The sequence below is a fragment of the Nyctereutes procyonoides genome, unplaced genomic scaffold (genome assembly GCF_905146905.1).
Source record: "Nyctereutes procyonoides isolate TBG_1078 unplaced genomic scaffold, NYPRO_anot_genome, whole genome shotgun sequence".
Classification (NCBI taxonomy): Eukaryota; Metazoa; Chordata; class Mammalia; order Carnivora; family Canidae; genus Nyctereutes; species Nyctereutes procyonoides.
Window position 1 is genome coordinate 43,282,660 of NW_026575042.1, and position 27,722 is coordinate 43,310,381.

A 27,722-nucleotide genomic window follows, 5' to 3' on the forward strand; every position below is an offset into this window, starting at 1 on the left:
AATGTGGGACTCAATCCCAGGTCTCCAGGATCATGCCCTGGGCGGAAGGTGGTGCTAAACCACTGAGCCTCCCGAGCTGCCCCATTATAAATGTTTAAATGTATATTATCTATTTTTTAAATGAAAATACAAATATTTTCAGCCAAAATATGGAAAGAGCCCAGATGTCCATCGATAGATACATGGCTAAAAAAGATGTGTTATATATATATATAATATGGAATATTACTCAGCCATCAAAAATGATGAAATCCTGCCATTTGCAATTATGCAGGTGGAACTAGAGAGTATTATGCTAAGAGAAACAAGTCAGTCAGAGACAGACAAACACCATATGATTTCACTCATGTGGAATTTAAGAAACAATAAAAGATGAACATAGGGGAGGAAAACGAAAAATAGCATAGGATGAAAACAGAGAGGGAGACAAACCATAAGACTCTTAACTATAGGAAACAAACTGAAGGTCGCTGGAGGGGGAGGTGGGGGCGGATGGTGGGTGATGGGCATTAAGGAGGGCACTTGAAGTAAAGAGTATTGGGTATTACATGCAACTGATGGATTAGTGAATTCTACCTTGGAAATTAATAATACAGTATATATTAATGAAATTGAATGTAAATTAAAAGCTTAAAAAACAAAAACAGAAGCAAAAATAAAAAATGAAATACAAGTACTTTTTTTTTTCAGAAATACGAGTACTTTTATATGTAATATACCATTTAGTTTATAAGGCATAAACACCACTAAAAAAGATGAAGCATAATTATATCTACCTTTATATAAAGAATTGACTTGCACAGATGCTAAGTTCCACGTGTCCTCCTTTGGAAACCGCTGATCTAAAGGCTATCAGATTCATAATGGTAAATGTACATAAGGAACAAAAGGTACAGTTCAGGAACTATGGTGAAAAGGGACCTTTTAGCAATATCTAAACACTAAATACTTCAATGAGGAATGGTGACAGGACCAGCTCTGGGAAAATGGGGACGTCTCAGCAGCGTAATCGGTACCGAGGCAACGAATCTAAGTACTATCAAGATTTCTTATCCTTCTGTATCAAAACCATCACCTGATTCTATGGGCTGTAGATGTGTGTTTTCTAAATTGTAGAATGAACAAAAAGCCATTATGTAATAAATGTTGAAGATCACCTAATATAATTTAGTTCAAAAAGAGCCAAGTGTTTATGGTAAAGTCCGCTTCTCCTCAAATGAGACCAGGAGAAACACAATGAGTTCCAGCTTCATTTTGCCTTTTGTGCCTTCCTAGTGCTTTCATGCTGTATCATAACACCATAATTTAAGTACAGCCTTGGCTGAAATTTTCCTCATTTATTTTTCAGAAGTACTGCTATAAAAAAGACTTCCAGGAACGTTATAAATCACATGTTACTATACTGAGATACTTAACTAAATCCAGAGGCATTCTTGCTTTTCAGATAAATATGAATTCTATCATGTTTAAATATATACCCAGAATTAGTACTATACATTATTTTGCCTTTCGTCCCTAAATATGCACACACATACATACACACACATTTCGATATAAATATTATTTTAGAAATTGTAACTAAATACTTAGGCACTTTCAAAGATTTTTTTTAAAATAAATGGATCATGTAAATTTCTTTTAGGCCTTTAAGTCCGCACTATGACTTTAGCACCAAGTGGGAGACGGCATTTTGTACACACTTTGGAATGGCAAAATAAATGTATTTTTAAAATAAAATTGAATACTTTTAGCTTTCAAAGATTAATAACAAGTGAATTCTCCATTACTGACAAATAGCTATACGAATTCCCGTTTAGAAATAGAGGCCCGACGGCAGACGTAAGTGACTATTTGGATACCTCACATTTAATTATCTTCAGGGGTAGCACATTATTGCTCCTGAGAAGAGAGTTCTGAAACAGGTCAATCCTCAGCAGGCACCTGGACATTATGGGTGTACCAGAGTGTCACTCTATCACTGAAAAATGTCCTAGGAATATCTGAACACCAGGGGAGAGAGATTTTTTTTTAATGTGACTTTAAAAAAATTCCCCTTCTTAAGCTTCGCGATCCTCCTATATCATCATCCCAATGACATGACCAGTTGTCATATTCTACTTTCTGTCTACGTAACCTCATGCACAGCTAGGAAATAATGATTTAGGACTTGAAATTCAAAACATAATGGTGTTCCTTTTTTTTTTTTTTCATTCCTCATTTTACTCAACACCCCTGCAGAGTTGATGCAAGTACTGAGCTCCCTTTGAAGTCAGCTTGCATCATCTTTGATGGAGTATAAAGCAATAGGAGATACTGACTGCAGTTTTGAGCATCTCAATTCCCATCTCAGATGATGCCGATACATTTGTCATTAAATGCATGGCATGAGTAAATCCTTGGAAGAATTGCCAAGCCGTTAAAATTGGCAGGTATAGACTACACATTTCTCCTGTAAAAGAATAGAAAAGGAAAATATCAACCTGTTTTTAAAGGATTTTATCTCATATTCCACTTAGGTTATTTTTACTGTGGGTGATTTTGTAACATATTCTCTTTGCTTGGTTCATTCTTTCTAATACTTTCAATGTTTTGTGAAAAGTTATGTTACACAGATATATTTAGATGCCCAAAACACTTGAGATCTTGAAGGATGATGTCCTTCTTTAAGTAATGGTAAAATAAATCAGCATCTGTGGATGAATGCCAGTAGTGTTAGCATTGTAATACACTTTGCTCTTGGCAATAATTATAAGCCACAGAGTAAAGATGAGAGTAATTTGGAGATACAAGAAGAGCAAGGCTTTTGATTGAGAAATTCTGTCTGCATTTATGGTAGGCGCTACTACTGATCACCAATCTCTCTCATCTTCTATGAGGCGCATGGGATAATTGCACTTCTCTGCCCCCTTGATGGTGGGTTTTAGCCATGGGACATGTTTTGGCCAATGAAATATGAGCAGAGAGGCTGAGTGAAGCATTTGATTACTTGAACTCGCTTCACGCCCTTCTTCTGCAGAGATGATCACAGAGGTATGTGTGCTATGGGAGCAAAGCACATCAGAATGCCAAGTAAACATGTGGAGTACAGGTGCAGTGGAAAATAACCAAGGAGACTGCAGTGGATTTGCCTGGTCGAAAATTTAATTTTGGTTTTGTTAAACCATTGACATTTGGACACATTATCCTCCTTACCACAGCACCACCCAGCCTCTCCTGACCAACCTGTATGCTTGTGCATGTGTGTCTATCTAACTATACCTTCAAAATTTTAAAGAAATTTAATACAACAATTCAAAGAAGAAGACCCAAAAATCCACTGGTGAAATATTCTACGACATTTTTGTGATTCCCACTGGCCTCCTAGAATATACCATACGTAGTTCCGCAGTAAACGTCTCTAAGTCTTCTTGAGTAGAACTCAAGCTGTACTCTGTAAGGATGATCATTACTTTCTATTGCCTTATACCCATCTAAAAGTAGAGTTTCAGCATTTCATTTTTATAAAAAATTTAGGATCAATTTTGATTGTTAGTGAAAAGAAGAATTTCAAAGGAGTAGGACTAGCAGGTAACAACTTTGTAAGAGTTTTAAGGAGCATGGTTTAGTTTAGAGAATGTCTGGTTGATTTGGGTGGCTAGATCATAGGTTATAAGAAGGCTGGGAGTAGAGACGAGGATTATGGCAGAAAATATGTGTGGATAATTTTTTCCTGTGTTGCCTTAAGTCTATATATCACAAGATATTACATTCCATTAAGTTCTACAACATTTCCATTAAAAATACAGTCCGAATCCTAAGAGGAAAATACTGACTACCAGAAACATAAGATTCTCAGAGGGCTTAGCAAACTGTATGCTAAATTGCAGACAGACATGTTAGTTTTCTTTGAATCAGTAATTTCCATCTTTCCCCTTATTTTTCCATCTAATTTTCAGCAGGTCACTCTCGAGTCAAAATTTAATTTTATGTGGTTGAAGTGCTAGAGCCAAAATGAAATTGCATGCTGTAGGGGGAAAAATTTAACCTACTTTTAATAGCCCCTTTGAAAGATACTTTGAAGACATGACTTACTCTCGTAGTATGTTGACTATCTGAAGAATGAATTATTATATCCTTGTCAAATTTTAAATAGCATGCTGTTAAAAATATTAGTCACACAGGGGGCTGTTTGACAGTAATGTCACAGAAAAGCTCTGGTCTGTATGAACAGAGTCTGCAACTTAATATCATGGTTCCATGGAGCTCTGCCTTCCAAGGGCATCCACGGAGGGGTGGGGGTGGGAACCCGCTTCGAGTTTCTTTGGAACGGTGGCAAAATTCTGCCAACTGATGCATTTTACTTGCTGTTCCAGCCAGCTGAGGGGGCCTTGTGTCTTTCTCCCTTCCGTCCATTCCTGGCAGAGCTTAGACCATAGCCTAAAAGAAATGAAAAAACTATCATTTCAAGTGAGGAAGAGTTTTTTGCCTCCCCCCGCCCTTTTTTTAATACATCCAAGAAATGTGAGTTGACATCTAGAGTAGAGGTTGTAAAGAAAGTGATCCAAAGAATTTCTTTTAAAAGGCAGGTTTTTGTTTTGTTTTGCCTACAAAAATAAGATTACCGACTGGCTTGTACGAGTCCAACTGTGATGAAAAAAAAAAAAAAAACCCTTCAGAATCAAGTCGAGAATTTTCCCCCTTTTTTGTTCTTTGACTTTTTCTGCAGGGAAAGGGGACAATCTTTACCTATCAGAGCAAAGTGAGAATCACTGAGGCAGCGGAAGCATCACGCAGGGGAAGGTCAGGCCAATTTTTCCCCACGTAATACTGTTTTATCACTCATCGGACAAAGATTGGGGCCTTTCTTGCCTTGATCCTTTGTGGCTTTCCCTATTACTTTAACAGATCTGAACAAAGCAGAGATTCTTTATCCAAAAGTTCCATTTAGCTCCATTTATTTCAAATCCTCCAAATTTCATGTCTCAATATGATGGCAACTTAAGGATGATACACAATCCACGTGTTAGGCAGGAAGGCAAAGTTACCTAGACACAGAATTGACACAGACCCCAGAGAATGTTTTCATTGGTCCTCTGCCCTTTAGTGCTGGGCTGTGTGTCAGCCCCATTAATCCAGGCACCTTTTAGTTTCAAAGATTTCTGTCTTCTGTGCCTCTACAAAACAGGAATCTTGTTGGTGAAACATTGAGTTACAAATTGAATGATGTTACTTTTGGCAACCCGGATAGGGGTCAGGTTGAGAAGCCAAGACCATAAAACAAATACTCACCCTAGGGACGGGTGGTGTCCTAAATAAATGCATTCTGCAGTTGCCTCTGAGTAACTGCCACGGGGCCCTAATGCTCTTGGTCATGTGCCATGGCCATTGACCCTCGTGAGTAGATCTGGCGTGTTCACAGGGGTGGGGTATCCGTGCGAGGAAATGGGGAAAGTGCCACTGTGCCAAGATGAAATTAAGAATTAGTTTAATAATTTCTGAAAAAATCATCTTATTTTGAAAACGCAGCATTTTGATTTATAAATAGCACTATGGCTCTGCTTCTTGGCCCTGACAGCTTTGCCTCAGTTTTCTCCTATCTGAGGAACTTTAAGTTATCCTGGCTTGCTTACTCACCCAGTCCTCTCTCTATTTTTCACTGATCTTTCTTTTCTTTTTTCATATCTTTACCTGCCACTTATTTCTCTCTCCTTTTTTTCCCCTGTCTTCCTTAACCAGAGCCCAGGTAAAGGGATGGGTGCTTTTAAACGGAGGGATCCATCTGGACCCTACCCTCCAGTCTCAAAGTGGCTCAAAGTAAGTTTTTAAAGCTAGAGATGTCCTAGCTTCATAGATAGATATCCTGAAAATGTTATTTTGAGGATAATATTATGAATGTCTAAGTACTAGTGATCTGAGTTCTTTACAGATGAGTAGATCAGAGACTCTGAGAGGATTAAAATTCAGTATTTAATTGTAAATAATCTTGTATCCATCCGGACAGTTCCAGAATTATTTGGTGACATTTTATCAGCAAGTCAGGTCATATGGCTCTCTCTGTTGAAAGTAAATTTAAAGTAGCGCCAGCTTTTCTTTTATTCTGGGATTAATTTTCTACCACTCATCTAGTGTCATGAACTTTCACAATATATTTGCTTCCTTCCCATTCTCCAGAGTTCTGTCTTCAAAGGGAACAATTTCAAACCATGATTTTTTTTTTTTATCATTACTAGGAGAATCCAGTGACACCCGGTTCTATCACAAATATGGCTAAAATAAAAATGCTTACTTGGTAGTTTTTTATTCGATACCCAAAGCAGTTTTCAGAAACCGGTAATGTATGATTCGCCGTCTGGTACAGTGAGCGACAAAACATTTTTTATCTGCTCAGCTGATGTTTGCGTGCTCAGCTAGCCAGCCCTTGCATGCACTGTCTACTCTAAGGGCTACAGAAATTTCAATACAGTGAATGTTCTATGACAACTGCTGATGGGAAGCCAATTCATTTCCTTGAGTACAAGATCAGTTCACAATTACTTCAGGGCAGTCCATACAGGGCATCGTAGTTGGCCATTAATTAAGCAATAAGACATGACAGGCAATATATTTCTGGGCCATTTAACATATCTCTTGAGAGATTTTTAAAGCCAGAGGCTAAAGGTCAAGTGACTTTAACCACTTGAGAAGTTCACTGCCAGGATTTTTTAGGATGACAAGAAAATTTAAATATGGATTATTGAAACTAAGACAAATGTGGGGATTTTTTTAGTGTGTAGTTAGGAAATCGAGTCAAAGCAAAATTTTAAAAAATCAATTTATGCAGTGCTGTACATTGTGCTGTGGTTTACTATATATTATCCAATTTAATTTTTCGAATGACCTTGTGAAGTGCCCATTATCTCTATTATCCACTTGAGGCATGTGAGGCTCTGAGCAATTTTATGGCTAAAATGCTTTGCACTATGATTTGGAATTCTGAAATTAAATATTATTGGATTAAATCTCTTGAATTAGCCAGTCTTAAAGCATTGTTCTCCCAAAACCAAATTCCACCTTTTGATGAGAGCAAAGATGTTTTTAGAAAACATGGCTATCCCGTGGGCTACTGGAAAACCGCCTTTCCAGACTTCATGACTCCTTTCAGTGAGCCTTGCAAAAATTAATAACAGAGTTTGTTAAATAAATTATTAATCCCAAAAGTCAAAGAATAAATATAATGGTAGACATGTTAGGAAGACCATCTGGAAGAAATTTTTGAGCTTCACTGGATAATATTTGAGATTTGTCTAGAAACTGCCCTGCCATACTGAGATTCTTTCTGGATACCACTGTCCTACTTATGCACCTTATTGCCATATCCCCTGGCGCAGACATTTGTTCACATCTATCTCTTAGACGTCATGTTCAACCCCACTCTTTTTGTATATAGAGGCACAGTCTATTAATTTCTTATTGTGAAAGGAACATGATCAACTCTCTTTTAGAGTCAATCATTTAATTTTCCCTAAATTATTCTTCACTCAACACTTAGTATTCCTTAAACTTACCCTCCAAGTCTAACGAACTCTCTTTGAGTTTTTCCTACTCTACAAATGCCCACCTTCCCCTGCTTGTTGTTCATAGGGATACTCTGAGAAGCAGTTCCCTAATTTCAGTTTATATCCCAAGTTGCATATCATGAAGGTCAATAATTATTTCATTTGCCAAATTGATGAATGAATTATTTTATGGATTTAAAATTTTCAAACCATAACTAAATGTTAATCAGGACCGAATGTTGCTTAATATCAAATTTGATTTTTTCATGAAGGATTTTTCTAGCTTCCCGAACTCACTTCCACTTAAAAAAAATAGCCAATTTGATTCAAATTCCTTAAAATGTGTACTCCATATATTGTTTCTCAAATGTATGTCACCCTTTATAAAATGGCTTTTTGTTTCATCTTTATTTTATAGTTTTTTCATCTTGTCTTTACACAAGATGGCTTCTTCTTCAGTAGAAGCCAGAATCCTGAGCTGCCCAGTTAGGAGCCTCTGACCTACTATTCTGATTAAGTTTCTTCTCAATATTCATGGCAAACATCTGGCTTCTAAATGAAAGGCTTCTGGTCTTTTCCATCACTTGCTGATAGGGTGAGATTGTTTTGTCACCCATAACCACATGACCTAATTTAGAATCAGTCTTGGCACCCAGTCTTGCATTGATGATCACATTTATAAGCCACCTTTCAGCTTCTTCTGGAATCATGTTTAGTTTGTCTGCCAACATGTTAATGTTGATACACTGGTGGGTGAATAAAAAGTCTCAAGTATGATGAGAGGTGCATTTTCAGTGAAATCTTCAAAATAAGCCACCAAGAAATCATTCATAAGTACTGATTCACAGTCCCTCAGCTTTTCCTGAGCCCTACTGAAGCCAAAGTTAACAGATAAACATTCAACTAATTTTGTCACTGGGTCTTTCTATGTGTAAGACTCCTGTTGAATAACTTTAACGGAAGCTTTTAACACCCGTTGGGGTTTTCAGACGTTTTGTTTGTTATGGTGGGTGTAGTCAAATGGTGCAGAATAAGTGGACACATCATCTGAATTACATCAAGACACTGTGGCTGGTAAAGGAAGAGATCAATAAAGTTATCATGCCCTTTGGGGTGGGTGAAGAAAACAAACCAAGACCAGTGGATGAGCCATGTTTGCTGCCGAAGAGGCTTAAAGGGAGAGCTCACAGAATCACTTCTGTGGTTTCTTTTAACCCTGTCAGGTCTTCCATGGAGGCATCCCAATTCCACATTAAGATCTCAGGCCAGTTTTCCCCAGAGTGAACTCAAAGCACTTCTATCTGCTGCTGGAACCAACACTCTAAAGAAGTAAAGACATTCCAACATGTCATTCCTTTACATGTCCATGTAAAGACATGCCCACATTCATATTGGAATTTTTCATACCTGTGGGATGTATCTAAACATTCCTGCCTAAAATCCTCCAGTGAGTCAACCAACATCCGACCATCTCTGGTTGACGGCATCTTCCTTGTAGTTTCGGGATCAAACATCATCATGACTGGTCCCGATTCTGCCTGAAGCTGTTTCAGTTGTGCAACAGCTGAGGTTCTTTTTTTCTCTCAAAGCATATGGAATATCATCAGAATAAAGGTTTTGTATACATCGCCCGCAAAGCCTACCACATTGGTATCATGAAGAAGAAGGTCTAATTCCCCTTGTAATAATTCTTTTTCATTATATATCTCTCCTATGGAGAGAAATTCAAGCAATGGGAAGACTAGATGTGGATCCAAAAAGTGTGCCGGGTGGCTAAGAAGAAGACGCTTTCACATTTTTTTTTTTTTTAAGATTTTACTTATTTATCCATGAGAGACAGAAAGAGAGGCAGAGACACAGGCAGAGGGAGAAGCAGGCCCCCTGCTGGGAGCCTGATGGAAGACTTGATCCCAGGACCCTAGGATCACACCCTGAGCTGAAGGAACACTCTCGACCACTGAGCCACCCAGGTGTCCCCACGTTTTTAATACACTCCGACTATTAATGAGATTTTCTTTGCCTTCATTGAAGTAGTTACTTCTGTCAGCTTCCATGACACACCACTCACCTTGTTTTTCTTCTTATGATTTCATTTTTTTATTCATGTTTATTGAGGATCAGCTATGCTTCTACTTTTTTTTTTGTTATAAAGATTATATTTTTAGCAGGACTCAGTAGCTTTATATGTCATTAAAATGGTTTCCAGATTCTGACGCTACATTATTGCTCAGTCTTAGTTTCCAAAATTGTATGATTTTGTTGTGTGTGTGTGATATTTGTGTGTGTATGTGTATGCACATGTGTATTCCTAGGTATACTCCAGTTCAGAATTTTTTAAAAAGATTTTATTTATATATTCATGAAAGATACACACAGAGAGAAGGAGAGACATAGGCAGAAGGAGAAACAGGCTCCCTGCAGGAGGCCTGATGCAGGACTCAATCCCAGGACCCCAGGATCACAAACTGAGCCAAAGGCAGACGCTCAACCACTGAGCCACCCGAGTGCCCCTCCAGGTCAGAATTTATGGAGTCAGTCATTGTTATGCAGAAGACATTTGGAGCCAAAAGAATGTCCTTTGGTCACTCTTTTTGTTCAAACTCCAAAGAAATCCACATGGTTTGCTTTTATCTCCAGTGGCTAAAATCAAAGGAAATCCCTGTACATTTTAACATTTAAACCTGGGCCAGTTCAATCAAACAATAATTCAGGCTTGAGTTTTCAAGAGAAGGTTTTGATTTGCAATGTTGAGGGGAATAGGACTTGAGTTTGTGAGCATGTGTGCAATCCTGCAGGTGCTGGCAGCCTTCCTGTTGGACTGAGAGGGGTGCTTGTCTGAGAGAGGAGCCAACCTAAGGAGAAGACCACCTGAGGGGCAGGGAGAAGTAGGCTGACTTCTGAGGTCATCCTTCAAACTTTTGTGTGTATCTTTGCTCCCAAACCAGTTCTTATTATTAAAATAAATAAAACCCAAAATTTTTCTCTACATCTTTTCTTTAAACCAGTTTAAACCAGTTTGAGCTTTTAAAATTTTATTATTTTTGTCACTTGAAGCTAATACGATAAAGATAAGATGCTCCTAAAACTTGGGGATGAATTGTAGTTGTCAAATAAATTACTTTCTCTGATGTCTATTACCTGAAATGTTGACCCAGTGCTCAGATTTATTCTGTAGGAAACAAATTTTACTTTTGAAAAGACTTTATGTGTTGGGTCACTCATATTTTGGAATCTCTCCCCAATTTTGGAATTATTTAGATTCTAGTAGGTTCCAGAGGAGTATATATACAATGAAACTGGTGAAGAAGGAAGTCTTTTCAGAATTCAATATTATTCTGTTCTAAACGATTGTTCTCAGGGTGAGTGATATAAATTTTCACAAATACGTGGAACCAAATGAAGCCTAGCTCTCCATGTATAAATTTATGGTAGATTTCTAATAGTTTCCTCAGAGTTCTTTTCTAAAGTGGATTAGATAGAATGTTTACCACATGTCTTCCATGGTTTCATTTTCAGCAGTCAAATTATGGTGTCATATAAAACTTTGCTCAACAAAGTCTTCTTGTGGAAATCTCAAGCAAAATAGTGTCTTTATTGAGGAACTGTTTGAGTGCTACTTCCTGTTTAAATGAAGTTCCATGGAAACCATGCATTTTGAGGTCCAACATTGAGGCCAAACTTCAAGGTGTATTTTGTTCATCTTTTCTAGGCATCTGACGTCTGCACAAATATTAAGCTTTTATCGTTAGAATGCTTTTTCAGGTCATTTCCAGGAAGACCTGATCTGCTATATTACTGCAGATGGCTGTCTCTAATACACCAATAGTTATTAAAGGCTCAAATCATGGGTTCTTAGATTTCCCCCACATTTTTTCCTTTTTTTATTTGTAAAAGGCTTCTATAGGAATTACTGTACATGCACAAAAAGGCCCCATTTAGAAAATAGTTTGTGAATCCCCATTCTGTACAGTAATGGTCCATATAACTGTATTAAGTCAGTTCCTTTAATAGGGAGAGTGCCTTTTTAGTTTGTGAGAAATCTGCCCCTGCTGAGATTTGAACCAGGTACCCTTGGATCTAAAAGCATGTGCTTTACTCTTTAGATAAAGTGAAATCTTCTTAAAAGTGGGGGGAGGGGGAAAGAGATGGAGTTCTCTTTGACTTTGGAGCCATTTCTTTGACAATTTTATGTTTCTTTCTGAGTTACTTTCTCAGTCTCTTCCCTCTGTCCTTTGTTTTACCTGTTCCAGGGTCTTTTTTTATTTGATCATTTGGCTGGTGTTGACCCTTAAAAACATGAATATGACCCTCTGCATCTAAGACCACCATTTAATATCTGATAATGGCAGTATTGTTAAACTAAATAATCTGTACATGCCTGGTCTCAGACTTGGGCTAAAGAATCTCTAAAATTTTCCCACCTCTAAGAATTCATGAGCATATGTTATTTGTGTCAAGTTAAAAATAGAAACTTTTTTCCCCCTATGGAAGAAAAATGATCAGGTCATCCTTTGAATTTGCTACTTTCTGTATATTGCCTGATAGTGGCCATTTTATCATCAAGGCTTCTGGAATCCTCTTCTTAAAAATATATTTTGGTAATGAAAGAAAAGTTCAATTTTCTTTATTTCCTGAGTCTCATTATTAAGAGAATTATTAGAATTAAGCCAAATTCTAATAAGAATTTATAAATTCTTAATAAGAATTATAAGAATTAAGCCAAATTCTAATGGTCCTGCCATTTCTCGTGTAACATTCCTTTATCCCTTGCAGATCTCATCATGTTCAATAAGGTTTAATGAGAGAATTATAGATACTTATGAGCTTGTATAAGATGAACTTGTTTTATTCTCAAAACTAGATTGTGTTCCAAGTGTTTTTTAAAACAAAATAGAGTGTGAGGATTTCTAATAAACAGATCAGATGGGATAATAGGCTATAAAATTGCAGTAACCAAAGTGAGGTTTCCTCCTCCTTTGTCATAGCAGAGTTCCACTTAGATTACAATAGCCACAGGAAACCAAGGTTTAGAGTCTTAGTTGCCATTGTTGCATCATTAAACACTTCTTAAATGCTCACAATATGCCAGGTGCTTTATGGAACATATAAAGACTAGTCTTGCATAGGACAAAAAAGTTTATTAAAGGATGACATTGGACACATTGTAATTACTCCCACTGGAGCCATATGTATAACAAAAAGGGTTTTGGGTACAAAAAGGAAAATTTAGCAAGGCATGTTTTCTTTTTGTTGCCATGTCAGCCCTAACTGTTTACCCATAGCCCTCTGAGGCTGAACTAGTAACAATCTGGATCTGGATTTGGTAGTTTATTCAAGGTGAGAATATAATAAAATATTGTTATTTAACAGGATCTTTGAAAACCAGTGAAGCTTGTGTGGATTCTTTCTTGGATAGTCATTGTCAGTCCAGACCTAAATTCCTGGAGTCACCTTGTATTTGCCCTTGAATGAAGTCACCAGCAATCGCTAGGAACTTGAGGTTCAAAACTGACCAGAAATCAGGCCTGGACTACTGGAAAGGTTTTGTATTAGAGAGAATACCAGTTCTCCGCTAGATTGGGAGACAAAATACAAACATCAATACTATTGAATTACTTATAGTCTTCTTAGTGACAGACCCAATTAACTACATAGCACGTATATGAATGTCCAGGGAAGTGCTTGCAATATAACGATCACTTGATAAATATTTGTGGAATAAAGGAAGTTCTAAGAACTGTGATAAGAAAATATGAATCATGATCCCTTACCACAAGAAAATGAAATTAACATTTGTAAACCAATTAGACTGATAATTGTGAAGTATGGAGTCTGAATTTTTATTTCTCTGGCCTTACCTTTTGCATGCTATAAAATGTTAAAAATAATTTTTCTTTCAGGGTCAACATAGACACCATTGAGTTTTAGGAGCAATAAGAATTTTCCACTGAACACCCCCCAAGTGATTTCTTCCTTCTTAACTGTTTTCTGAAAGCAATTTTTTTTCAAAGGAGAGAATTCACAATTTCAGTAATAGAGATAAAGGGTTTCAATGCTTTATTTCACTAATTGGAAAAGTTAAGATAAAAAGGTTTGCTAGTTTCTTTCTTGTTCCTCCGGGACCTGGATATTAAGAAGGTAGGAAGGCACTAGATGGGTAAAAGAGGTAAAATAAATATCACTGAAATGTTATAAGAGTAACACAAAGGGAGCATTAAATTTTAGACTTGCTTTTGCTTGAAAAGGTAAATGTGAAAGTTGTATACAGTTATTTCAAACAATCATGGGTACTCCAGTTAAGAATTTTGGTTCTTTTGGAGCACCTGGGTGGTTCAGTCTGTTGAGTATCTGACCCCTGGTTTTGGCTCAGGTCATGATCACAGGGTCCTGGGATCAAATCCTGCATCAGAGCAGAGTCTGCTTATCCATTTCCCCACCACTGTCCCTCTCCCTGCTCACACACACCTGTGAGTTCTTGCACATTCTCTCTCTCTCCTAAATAAATGAAATCTTAAAAAAGAAATTTGGTCACTTTTATATGATTGTATTTGCCTGTTAGGTAGCATAAACATCAGTTTTCTCCAGGCAGTGATTACTATTTCACCAAATACAACTAATGTAATCGATACGTTTTTTTCTACCTCAAATTCTTTATTAAGGAAACATAATTGTCAGTAAACATGTCCTATAGAAAGACAGAGATGAAATTGCACCTTAAAGCTGTGTGAATGATTGCCTTCCACTGTATATTCCTTTGGTTAATTGGCCTGTTGTGTCTGCAAGATAACTAGCACCTTGAAAAAGGGAGAAGGTGCCCCAGGAATACAACTCTATTTCCCTTCTCCCTATTATCTCCACTCCCTGTCATCCTCACCTTAATCTTTCAGACCTCTTTTCCAGACTTGTTTTCTGTTCCTTGGATGAGAACTGAAGCAAGTACCATAACTTCCCTGGACATCCTTCGATTATAAGTCCTACAGTCAGTGTTGGTAGAAGCAAGTTCTCACAGGCATTATGAAAATGTCCTATTTATGGTAACATTAAAAAAATAACATGAATTTCACTTAAAATCAATGCTTGGTCTCTGTATTCCAGCTTGGTATTGCTTTGGGCATAGGGCAAGGGAGAGGAAGAGCATGGTTGGCTCCATCTTTGTTCCTTATCCTAAGTGCCTCCACCCAGTCTCTACTTCCCTTGCTGACTAAGGTTTCTAATCCTTCTTACAGATGGAGGGAGGAAAAGGAGAAGTTTGACATGGTAAATATCTCATTTGACGACAGCAACTTAATCCAGTGATGGTTTTCTTAGGAAGGACACCCGGGGTTCCTAATTCTGATTCTCCCAGAGGGTGATTATATGGATAATTTGGAGAACGCCTTGTTGGGATGCTCTAGTTGCAATGACTTCCTACGGTGAGGTCTCCATTTGGCTAGCTGCTTACAACCTCAGTTCCCAGGGTGTGGGATGGCCGTGCCACACAGACTCTCACAGATGAGGCTCCACCATTACTCCAGGAATCCCTCTCCGGAAAGTCCTCTTCAGGCCAACTTGAGCCTGGCTCCCTCTCACATGGTCCGTGTTTGGCTCATGGAAAACTCATGCCTCTGCTTCTGCCAAGTGAAGTTTTCCTCAACGTCATCATTTCTCTTTGTTCTCCAGCTACACAAACATTTCCAGTCAGTCTTTAGCCTTTTAATCTCCCAGGTGCAGGTCAAATGCTACCTGATACGGGAAGACACAGCAAACTCTCTGCAAGTGGTCTCTTCTACCCTGACCCCTTTTTCACAGGCAATGGAAAATTCAATAGTTTTCCCCAAAGAAATTCTTTCCCTAGAAATAGTCATTTTTTTTGGTTTCTCCAACCTGTAAATATCCACAAGGATAGTGTTAAAGTGGGAATTAGAAGACTGGTTCTTAACCACCTTCTTTTGCACATCATGCATAAATGGTCTAGTCCCTCATTTTGGAGTTCTCGACACCTATAATATTTATTCTCTATTTTGGAGGTCTTAGCTAAAACTAAGAAAGGAAGATTTGACTTTCACATCCTGTTCTGTTGGTTGGTAATTAACTTACCTTTCTTTTCTTACTGGAGACGTCTAGCACAAAACTGGAGCTCCTGCCTCTCTGAGGTTAGAAACATCTAGGGGAAAGGATGAGGCCAATTAGGTGAGGAAATGTTACCAAATATACTCCAGCTCTATTTATTCATATTTCATGGTGAAGACTCTCGTCGGTTGAGGTGATGTTAAACCACATTGTTTGTTCTTCATCCAATTTCGCATAAATTCAGAGACAAAGATCATGCCATTCTCCAGCCCTGGGTTTCTGTGTCTATTCTTTGCCCAGGCAGAGGTCATGCCTATGTCTGGCCTAAGTGTAGGTGCACAATATTCAGCAGCATACGGCCATATACGCTTAATCTCTGACTAAACCATTTGCCGTGAGATAGAAGTGGTACCTCACCTCTCCTTTTGGTCAGTTCTTGCCAATTTAGTGCACGTTGGAAGGTTTTTTTTTTTTTTTTTTTAACTCTTTTCTGCTTCTACCAGGCAATGTTGGTTGCATGACACTTACTTACTACAAATTCATGTTTTAATTAATCCATTCAAAAATTCTTTAATCTTATTTCTGAAGAATATTAGGGACTTCAAGATAAATAGGAAGAAATAAGACAACTACAAAAATTTAATGTATATAATATATAGAGTGTTACAAAATATATTCAAGGAAAAATGCTGTGAATGTTGAGAGGAAAGAGACTTACTTTTAGCTGAGAGTGGTGGGACCCTAGGGAGGACGTCTGAGAAGGAATTTTATTTCATCTGGACCTTGAAAATAAGATAGCAGATTTCAATAGGGGAAATGTTACGCCAGATTGGAAAAATAGCATGGACACATGCTAAAATATTGGGGCATGTTTCCAGTAAAATCTTTTCATTGTATATAATATAATATATGAAAGGGAAAAAACTAAAAAGGAAGATTTCTGCTAGACTTGGGAAAATCATAAGTGTCAGCATTAGAGAGATTAGACTTTTTTCAATGTGAAGGATGGTATTGAAATTTCTAAAGAAGAAAACTAAATAGTTGGGGCAGTAGTTTAGAAAGGTTAAATTGATAGCAGAGGAAGGTAAAACTAATAAACAGAATGCTTGGAAATGGAAAACAGGAAGTAGATATGAATTTATGACAGGGATCTAATTAAGAAGCAATAGAGTTATGCATTAGTGAATATGGTGGAAAGAAGAAAAAGGAGTAAATGTGGGAGGTGTGACCATGTAGAATGGATAAGGCCTGATTATTGCTTAGACATAAGATTAGAAAGGGAGACTGGTCAGTATGACTTCGGGTTTATACCCAGAAGTTGCGATTAAGCAAAATTTAGGAGAAAACGTTTTAGTAAAATAAATAACTGATGACAGTGGCACCTGGCTGGCTTAGTCCAGAAAGCATGTGACTCTTCATCTCTGGCTTGCAAGTCTGAGCCCAATGTTGGGTGTAGAGATTACCCGAATAAATAAAATTTAAACAAAAAGAACTGAAGACATAAAATCAAGTGTTATCTGAGGTTCAGGGAAGAGAGCAATCAGATGTTGACGTAGTTGAGGATAAGATTTCACTAGAAGCTTTGAATGTTGAGCAAAAATTCCTGGTAAAAATGTGAGATAAAATTAAAAAGTGATGCACAAATAAAGGACTCCGACTCTTTCCAATTTGTGTTTAGGTTTTCTAATTAGAGTGCTTTATTATAGATTATTCTGTCCTTTATATAGTCCCCAAGTTGATCAAGAATAGAAATAATAGGTTTAGATTCACTTAGGATGAGAGTTAATGTAGCTCAGTCTATCTTAGAAGAAAGGGACTTCATTTCATTTATTTTTCTTTTTTTAATTTATTTTTTTAAATTAACAATCAGTAAAATTCACTATCTGGTGAAGAGTTCAGAGTACTGAGAAATTCAGAAACTCAGATATGGAACATTTTCATTCACTCCAAAAAGGTTCTCTTGCCAACCCCTCCCCCAACATTTAACCCTTTGCAACTACCGATCTGTTCTCTTTCCCTATAGTTTTGCCATTTCCAGGAAGTTGTTGAGGGAAGCACAAACCTGGCCGTAAAACTCCGAAAATTATGCTGCATGATATGGGTGGGCCTAACATAACCACACAGGCTTTTCAAAAGCAGAGAACTGTTGCCAGCTGCTAACAGAAAAGGAATCAGAGATTTGGAGCAGGAGGCGATTCAAGGTGCTCCCCTGTGGCTTTCTGATAAAGGGGGCCATATGGAAAGGCCCTGAGCATGGCCCCTAGAAGCCATGAGGAGTCTTTTCCTGAAGACAGCAGGGAAAGAAGCACCCAAATCCTATAATCTGAATTCTGGAACTGAATTTTGCCAACAACCTAAATAAGCTTAGAAAGTTTCTTCTTCTCGGGAACCTCTAGGTAACAGCCTAGCCTGACTGACACCTTGGTTTTGTCTTTGTGAGATCTTAAGCAAAGAACCCACTGGGTTTCCCCTGACTGCTGACATACAGAAGTGTGAGCTCATACATGGATGAAGCTCCTGAGTTTGTGGTAATTTGTTATGCAGCAATAGAAAACTAATATAGTCATAGAAATGAAATCAGAGAAATGCAGCCTTTTGGAACTGGCTTCTTTTCAAATTCAACATAATGCATTGGAGTTTCATTCATATTGTTACAGGGATCACTGAGTTCCACTGAAGGGATTATTACAATTTGTTCATTATTCATCACTTGGAGGACATTTGGAGTGCTTCTAGTTTTGGTGATCAGAGAAAGGCTCTCTAATCATCAGTGTACAGATTTTGTGCGAAAATAAATTTTCATTTCTCTCGTGTAACTATCTAGGAGTGGGATTTCTGCATCACGTAATAAGTATATGTTAAAATGTTTAAGAAATTGTCCAACTTCTCTGAAGAGGCTGTTCCATTTTTGCCTTTCAACCAGCAATATATGGGAATCCCAGTGGGTATTGTCAGACTAATAGCCATGCTACTAAGTATAGAGCAATGTATCTCTTGAATTTTATTTTATTTTTTTTATTTTATTTTATTTTATTTTATATTTTATTTTATTTTATTATTTTAAGATTTTATTTATTTATTCATGATAGACATAGAGACAGGTAGAGACACAGGCAGAGGGAGAAGCAGGCTCCATGTCGGGAGCCCGACGTGGGACTCGATCCCGGGTCTCCAAGATTGTGCCCTGGGCCAAAGGCAGGCGCTAAACCGCTGAGCCACCCAGGCAGGGATCCCCTTGAATTTGATTTTAAATACCCTTACCACAGACTAGAGGTTCTGCCAAAATTATCATTTTCATAACATTATAATACAAACACAAGAATGATTTAGCATCTTCATTGGGAAATCACATTTTGAAAGTATGTCATTGGCAAAGACCAAATGTTTTTAGCTGATGGTTTTCCACTGAGATACAAAGAAAGTGGTTTGAGCTGAAATTTATTTATTCAACATTTACATTTATCAGCTACTATGTTCCAAGCATGATGATGGGGGCTAGAGATGAAAGATGAGCAATAGATGGCCCTGCTCTCAAGAAGCCCATGCTGTCTGAGGAAACAGACACATAATGTGTAATTGTAATACAGTCTGGTAGTTGTCATGTCGCAGGTATTAATTAGGTCAGTGCTATTAGGTCACACATGAGGGAGCAATAAATTCTGTTTGAGGGCACAGGCTAGTAAGGTGATAAAAATTGGACTGTAGATATACAATATCTGAGACTTAAGACTTATTAGCAGTCAATATTAGCAGTGAAGATTTACATGAACTATATCACTAGTGTCCGATTGGAGTCACTTTGAACAATCAAAGTTTAAGAATCGAGAGATACTTTCTCTCAAATTCTTTCAGATTTTTGGAATCTTTCCCACATAACTGTGTTTGATATATAATCAAGGGTAATATATAACATGATCTTGTGGATTCCCGTAGGAGAAATTCTCATTCTCACAGATGTGTTTTCGTGGTAGAAACACAAAACTGGACAGAAAAAAGATGTCTTGGGCTTTTTTTCTTGTTTGTTTTTTTTTTTTATGTCACTCTTTCTCACTTTGATGTTGCCTTTGTTTTGAAGTTAGTCAATTGTTTATGCCGTCCGTATTTGTATGTGTGTGTGTGTATCAATAAAACAGAGTTAGTTGCGAATCATGAAAAATAAGTCTTCATGAAGGCCAATGATATGCTTGTAAGTGGCTACCACTGCTAGCGATAGGATCTTTGAATCTCAAATTCAAGAACAATTTACCTATATTCTTTTTTTTCCTAAAGAGTTGTATTTATTTATTCACGAGAGACACACAAAAAAGAGCCAGAGACATGGGCAGAGGGAGAAGTAGACTCCTTGCAGGGACTCTGATGCAGGACAGGATCCTGGGATCATGATCTGAGCCAAAGGCAGACCCTCAACCACTGAGCCACCCAGGTGCCCCCAATTTACCTATATTCTAACATGACTAGTATGGTGCATGGTAAAAGTAATAAAAGGGGCATCTGTAGTCCTGTTTTTCTACTACATCCAGTATTTCCCATATCCAGTGCCAAAGCATATGTGGAACATACGTGTGAAGATAAATGGAGAGGCAACAAACGTGCACCAAACAAATGAGGGATTGCACATAATTGAGTAAATGTAGGGTTAATGATCCAATCATTGTAAAATCATTGTTTAAAAAAAAACATCCTCCCACACAATGCCTGAGTTCTAAAGAAACCATTTGGACATTTTGAGTTTTATTTGATTTTAAATTTCAGAAGAGTTTTCACTGAGGTAACATTGACTTTTGAGGTGTGTAATCTAGGCTCAGCAGGTTGTAATGCTAGAGCCTTTGATGTTTACCAAGTTTGTTTATGAACTGTGTGAGAGATGGCAAGCCAATATCTTCCACAAAAATTCAGAAACAAACACAGGCCATCTTTTTCTATTCTATTCATAATAGTGCCCTTACTGCCCGAATGTAACCAAAGATCTGTTAGAAATGTAAACGAGATTGCCTCTGTGCACCAAAGAGAATGTGATTGGTGTACTGATATCAAAAGCCAGTGCATTTTAGATGATTGTAAAATGTGCTGTAATGTGTGCAATATCCCAAAGCATTTCTAAAGCTGACTGAAGCAAACTATAGGCACTGAGGCTACAGAATATGAGTGATTTGTGCGCATCAGCATATTTTGAAAATATTATGTTTGCTTTTGTTTGTTTTCCACTTTTTGCAACCTATCAGCTTGAGCTGGGTTTTGTGAGAGCTGCTGAGACACCATATTGCAGTTTTTGAGAGCTCTGCCTTTGATGGCTTGTAATAAACCACATAGGATATTCCCATTGGGGGGAAAGAAGTTGTAAACTGTCACGGGTATTACAATTTACATGATTTGGAGCTTGGGGATCTCTTGTTTAGATTTTTAACTCCACCTAATGACAGATTTTTCTGTTTTGAAAAAAATGATTTGAATGTAAACCAACTCAAAGAGGTACAATGAGGCAATTTCACCAAGCTAATTAATTTCTTTAAAAAAAGAAATTTCACATGTTCTGAATTCTGTTTTGTTTTTTTTTTTTTTTCTTTTTGAAGACAGCTCAAGAACATACACTTCATTACAGAATCAGTCAAAACCAGTTCTACTGGTAAACATAAAGTAGAACTCAAGTGTCTGTGTCTGAGGATGACATCCAGCCAGGTAGCACTGTGAAAATATATTAGCACTCATCCAAAAGAAGCAATTAGGAAGTGTCAGATAAAAACACTAAAAATAAAAATAAATTTAAAAATACCTCTATTACAGACAGGAAAAGGATTTTCATTTTCATAAAACTATTAATTTAGAATTTTAAACGATACTATCATCTCTGTTATGTTCAAAGCAGACAGAATAATAACAGGGCTCAAGTTTGTTTTATTTGTTTCTCCTTCCAAACAAAAATATTCTTGAATTTCCTACAAATGCCACCATCTTGTTGGAATTACTTACAAAGGGAAATGTATGCGTTTAGAGTAAATAAACCAGATGAATAATCCATTTGGCATTTTATAAAAGTAAATGTAACCTGTCTATGAATAAATATTCTATGAATTTATATTAACAAAAGTGGAAATGTATACTTATGGATATTTAAAAATATCTATCTAATTACAAAGTCTTTGGACATGTCTTTTGTTCAGTTTACGAGCTTATATGTTTAAATGAAGTCTTAGCCATCACTGCTGAGATGGGAAACCTTTTACTTTTCATTAGTTTAACAACTATTTATCAAGGATCATAGCCAATCATTTTCCCCATCCCATTGTTGCTCTTCCATTGGAAGCCACCGTCATCTCTCACCTGAGTCATTGCAGTAGACTCTCTGTAGATCTCTCTGCTTTTGCACTTGGATAAATTATCTCATGGCACTTTTCTATGTAAAATCTCCCAGTCATTTCCCATTTCACTAAGAGTAAGAGCCAAAATCTTTTGACTGACCTCAATGACCCTAAATTATCTACTCTCATCTTCTACCCCCACTTTTCTGGATTGCATCTCCCACCTCTTTTCCCCCTTCCTCATGTTGTTTCAGACCCTTAGCAAATTGGACCATTGCTAAAGAGCTCCAGGTGCACTATCTAATAGACTCTATATTTTTATTTATTGATCTTTTGTATTGTGGGTCCCTTTCACTGGGATATAAAATTCATGAGGGCAATTATCTTTGTTGTCTTGTTATTTCTTTATTCCTAGAACCTGGAACAGTTCTTGACAAAAAATATGATACTCTAGGGCAGGCACTATTGTAATTGCTATAGGGTCCAGGAAGTGATAAGTTCTGCTTTCATCATGTGAACTTTCTAATGAGCAAAACAGATAATATACAAGTAAACAGGTAAATTCGATAGCATCAGATTAGGTATAAGTGCTACAAGGAATAAGTATAAAAAACACATGGTAAAAAATTGGGTCATGGGGTAGTGGACACTTGGGCTTGAGTGATCAGGGAAGGCATTCCTGAGAAGCAACATTTGAGCTGAGGCCTGAAGGACAAGAGGAAGTACAAAGAGAGATGTGCCAAAGGCCGACTGGCATAACAGATGAGAACAGAATTTTAAATTTAATAAAATTCATCATTAATCAGCAAGGCTTTATTTCTCAAATGTGGCTAGTCAGTGTGTGGTTTCTGAAAACCTTGTTTATTACTGGGGACTCAATACTCACTAATATGAAGCAACAAATAATAAAATATGAAAAAAAATTAAAAAAAACAAATAATAAAATATGGAATTTCAATAAGGAGATACAAGCTATGAATGTGAACTGTAATAATCAGCACTAGAGAACGTGGGTGAGTGATGACTGCAAACCTTCTGGGCAAAGTGAGAATGAGCACTACATGTGACAAGAATAAGGAAGAATGGCAACGGGGGTTTTGTAGAACAGAGAGGGGAACTCAGGGTGGATAGAAAGGGGGCACTTGCTTTGAAAGCTAGACAAAAGAGGTTACGGCCCATCTGCTGGAAACCACGGGAGCCTTGCTTGATTCTTCCATCTTTTTTTTTTTTCATTACCTTGAATTTAACAACAAGACACGTAGGCTCTGCCCCCAGAGTATAACCTGAAGCATCCATCTTACCCAATTTACTTGTCTTTTCTTGCCTGGACTATTCGAATACAAACTATTTTCCCTGTGTCACTTTTGGGCCCATGCAATATGTGTCCAAAACATTTCAGTAACTTCCTTTTGAACTTTATAAAATTCAAACTCCTTACCATGTCCTATTTACGAGTCCTGCATAACCTACAAGATCTCCTCTGTCTCACCATGCTTCAGCTATGCATTCTTTGTCTTCCTCATTTTCTAGAAACTATGTATGGTTAATAAGCTTTAGGAACCTAGCTTTTGGTATACTTTAAATAATTTTGCTACTCTTCACATGGCTTTCTCCTTATTATTGAGATTCACCTTAAATGTCAAGTCCCCATGGAAGACCTCCCTGACCATCTTACCTAAAATATCACTCCCATCATCCTCTCTAACACTACTTGGTTGCGTTTTCTCCCTTGTTTTTACTCATTATGTGAAATACTTCATGTATTTGTATACCTGTTTATTCATTGTCTTCCTCTACCCAAATGTAAACTCTGTGAGGGCACAGATTCTTTTTGTCTTATTCCTCACCATGTTTCCAAAGCTGAAAAACCATTTTTTTAGGCATTCCAAATGTAGTAGGTAGCAAATAAGTTTAATTGGAAGAATGAAAATAATGAATCATTGAAACCTTTTGATCTATTTACATGAAATGGGGGGAAAAAAACCAACATATTTCAGAGAGGCCTAGGAGGGAGATCCTTATCTGCACTGAAAGTAAAGAGGAATTGGCAGCTGTGACATTTTCATAAAAGAAATCAATGGGGTCCCCTCACTGACGAGAGACAGAATTGCAGTGAAATCAAAGGAGAATATATCAAGGATGTTTCATTCTGTAATCATCAACTAATGAGTCAAAAATAATTTTTAGAAAGATATTAATGACTAGATTATATAGTTAATATAGGATATTAGTAATTGGCAAAGGTTGCTCTATGGTTGGGGAGAATTCTGTGTACAAATTTGTTCTTTTGTAGTTATCCTGGCATATTTTTGCAATATTATTGTTGCTCTCATTATCGTGCATTTATTTGCAATTGTGGGCTCGTAATGAGGTGTGAACTACTCCCCTGGAGTAAATAAGACATTTTTGGAAAGTTTGTATCATATATTTGAAGCCATCAGGGTACTATTGAATAAGCTGCTACTCCCCCGAACCCCACCCCATTTCCCTATATAAGCTCTTCTCATGGTATTCTTTTTTTTTAAAGATTTTATTTATTTATTCATGAGACACACACACACACACACACACAGAGAGAGAGAGAGAGAGAGAGAGAGAGAGAGAGAGAGAGAGAGAGAGAGACAGGCAGAGGGAGAAGCAGGCTCCAAGCAGGGAGCCTGACCTGGGACTCTATCCTGGGTCTCTAGGATCAGGCCCTGGGCCAAAGGTGGTGCTAAACCCCTGAGCCACTCGGGCTGCCCTTCTCATGGTATTCTAACCATAAGGAAACCTCTTAATAAATCTTTCAACTGTGTTTCTTTCCTAAGAAAATTCTCATTTGTATGAGAATACAAATTAGCCATCACATTTCCCTACCTATGATTGATCTTGGATAGTCTGAAGAACTGACTTATCAGTATACCTCACAACCACATTTTATTCTTAAAAATTCTGAAATACCCCAAAGAATTTTGTCATATAGACTTTATCTATCAGCACTCACCTGTATGAATATGCATGCAAGAAGATAAGAATGAAAAATTAATTAGTTTTGCTATTAAACAGTATTTCTTTGAAAAGAGTTTTGACCTCTTAGACTTGTTTATATAGGTTTTATCTATCAATAGTCACCTGCATGAAACTACATGCATGTAGGAAAATGAGAATGAAAAATTAAATAACATTGCTATTAAACAGTATTTCTTTGAAAATAGTTTTGACATCTTAGACTCCATGAAAGAGTGGTTGGAACCGTGAGGTCCCTGGACCTCTGGAGAACCACTAGTCTATGATAACTAGCATTTATATAGATCTAGTCGATCTGCCATCTTCCTTAAATGCCATAAATTTGTATATGAATGTCAGAACAAATTTTAGAGTTATCATTAGCAACTCTCAATAAAAACTTAGGTTTTGAAAATCCAACATTTTTCATTGATTTCTGAAGTTTTCTGCATCAAGCTTTGTGAACTACAAATGACAATTTTATTTTTAAAACCATAGCTAGGGCCATTTTGTTTAGTCCAGACCATGAAATAATTTGGCGTATTTACCAACAAAATCTATGAACTTTTGCTTAGAGCACTGTACTTCATGTTTTATTTTCAGAATCAAGTTATATATTATGGTATATCAAAAATGCCAATTTCTGACTTCTTCATAAATACTAATAGAATAGTTAATGTCAAATATAAAATTGAGAGTACAATCAATTCAATGGAATATTCTTTAAAGAAGTTTGAGGGCATGAAGGACTAATAGTCCTATGAGTTATAGTATCTAAAAATTTTGTGGTGTTTTTAATTTACAATGCTCTCTTCACATTCATGGTAACTTTTTGTCTCCGCTGCAAGAATTCTGTGAGATTATACCTTATTTTCTGTATCTTTGTTTTACACAAGAAAAATGAAAGAGGCTTAGGGAGTGACTAGTTTTCTATGACTGCTGTAACAAATCCCTACAGCCATAGTGACTTAACACAACACAGATGTATTATTTTACAGTTCTGCATTTCAGAAATCCATTGTCATTGGATTAAAATCAAGGTTATCAGTAGGGCGGCATTCTTTCCTGGAGGCCCTAGAGGAGAATCCATTTCTTTGCCTTTTCCAGCTTCTTGAGACTGTACACACTTTTTATTTCATGGCTTCTTCCCTCCACCTTTAAAACCAGCAACAGGGCACTGAGTCCTAACACCGCCATCTCTCTGGGTCTGTCTTCTGAATCCCTCTTCTACTTTTAAATAAAGACACATCTGGATAATCCAGGATAGTCTTCTTATTTTAAGGTCATCTGATTAGCAAATTTAACTCCATCTGCAGCTTAATTCTCCTACTGTATTCATAAATTCCAAGGATTAGGACATAGACATCTTTAGGGGTGAAGGACGTTGTTCTGCCTACCACATGGGGGATAAGGCATTTACCAAGTTCACCAAACTAAAAAAAGAGGAGATTCAGACTCACATCTGGCCTTCTGACTTTCTTGTTCTTTCAGGGGAAACTGTTCTGGCTCTTGAAAGTCTTACCATGAAGGACAGCTAATATTGCTGGAGAAGGATTGGTGATAGAATTGGAAGATGAAATCTAAACCTATGAGGAATTTGGGTCCTATAAGAAGAGGTTGTATACTGGGATGCCTGGGTGACTTAGTGGTTTAGTGCCTGCCTTTGGCCCAGGGTGTGATCCTGGAGTCCCAGGATCAAGTCCTGCTTTAGGCTCCCTGCTTGGAGCCTGCTTCTCCCTCTGCCTGTGTCTCTGCCTCTCTCTCTCTCTCTCTGTCTCTCATGAATAAATAAATAAATAAATAAAATCTTTAGAAAAAAAGAAGAGGTTCTATGCTGAAGGATGAGTCATTTGCTAGGGCAAGAAATTGGATTGTTCTTCTTTTTCTCTATATGTCTAACATTTTTGTCTTTATCGATCTGTACATTTCACCTTCTTTTTATTCCCTTAAATCATATTTATAGGAAGATGATATACAACTGCAAGGTTGTTATATTTTTATTTTTTAATATGTTTTTTATATTTTTATTTTAAAATACATTGTTGTAAGACCTATTGTCAATTTATATTTCCCTATTTTTTAATTTAAAAAAAGAAATCTAAACCAAATTCTGTTCTAAATCTGTAACACAATGTCTGTGTTAGACAAATAAATTTTCGTTTGAGATGTGTAAAATGATTTTTACTTCTGTGAATTGGTGTATTTTGATAAGAAAACCCCAACTATTACTAACCTTCTTCTTTTATTGGATAGAGATAGGCTATCTTGGAAATAAGACACATTGGGCTAAATGACTTGGTCTGAATCTACTTAATCAATGAATTCTATAGTTAGATTCTGGGGACACAGGACACATACATTTTGATAAAGGCAAGAAGAGATGTGGATAGAGACAGACCTATGGGCCATGAAAATAGGATCCTGGAAGACAACACAATAGTTTTGACAGAGGACAATTTGGGAAAATTACATAATCTTTCTGTGCCATGGTTTCCATCCATAAAACTGGGATTATGATACTATCCTATTTTAAGTGTTGTGAAAATTAAGTGAGTTAATGTAGATTAAGTGCTTAGAATATTGCTTAGAGTTTTACATACATTTAATGTAAATTGACATTAAATTTACTGAGTTTAATATGTGCAGCTGTTATAAATATTGTTGCTATTTTTTGGGGAGACAGCCCTGGAAGAGAGTAAAAACATGCAAAGTAAAGTAAAACCACTCTTTGCCTAATTCACAGTTTTCTCTATAGTTGAGCCTCTTCAGACATTTAGACTTATCTGTATCTCTGTTAACATGAGACAAATCCTTTCTAAATGTTTCCTACTTTCTGTAGAGGTACATGAATATACAAATCTCTATCCTAAATTTAAAA

The 27,722-nt window shown here is 37.0% G+C and overlaps 1 pseudogene; it reads right to left on the reverse strand.

Moving 5' to 3' along the window:
• Positions 1 to 7,969: 7,969 nt before the first annotated feature.
• The window catches only part of LOC129506969 (eukaryotic translation initiation factor 3 subunit E-like), a 91,132-nt pseudogene continuing 71,379 nt past the window's right edge, over positions 7,970 to 27,722 (reverse strand).